This window comes from Fulmarus glacialis, unplaced genomic scaffold (genome assembly GCF_000690835.1).
Source record: "Fulmarus glacialis isolate BGI_N327 unplaced genomic scaffold, ASM69083v1 scaffold6481, whole genome shotgun sequence".
Taxonomy (NCBI): Eukaryota; Metazoa; Chordata; class Aves; order Procellariiformes; family Procellariidae; genus Fulmarus; species Fulmarus glacialis.
The window spans coordinates 57216-57639 of NW_009190781.1; the positions used below are offsets into that span (position 1 = coordinate 57216).

At 51.9% G+C, this 424-nt stretch overlaps 1 protein-coding gene across 2 annotated transcripts in view; it reads left to right on the forward strand.

Moving 5' to 3' along the window:
- Positions 1–424, forward strand: part of LDB3 (LIM domain binding 3) — an 81437-nt gene that overhangs the window by 51179 nt on the left and 29834 nt on the right. The gene's annotated exons all lie outside the window — the stretch shown is intronic.

Consider the following 424-nt stretch of genomic DNA (forward strand, 5'->3'; position numbering starts at 1 on the left):
GACCAGCAAGTGAACCAGGCTGCTAAGATTGAAGTGGCTCAGGTGGATCTGGACTGGCAACATAAGGCTGAATTATAGCTCTGTGGGCCCATGACACGTCAGGCCATGAAGGAAGAGACGCAACATGCAGATGGGCTCGTGACTGGGGAGTGGACTTGGCATGGACTCCATTGCACAGGTTATCGATGAATGTGAAACGTGCTGCAATCAAGCAAGCCAAGCGAACAAAGCCTCTCTGGTATGGAGGACAATGGCTGAAATATAAATATGGGAAGGCCTGGCAGATTGATTATATCACACTCCCACAAACCCAACAAGGCAAGCACCATGTGCTCACCATGGTGGAAGCCACCACCGGATGGCTGGAAACATATCCCGTGCCCCATGCCTCCGCCCAGAACACTGGAGGATGTGTGGTGTTTAG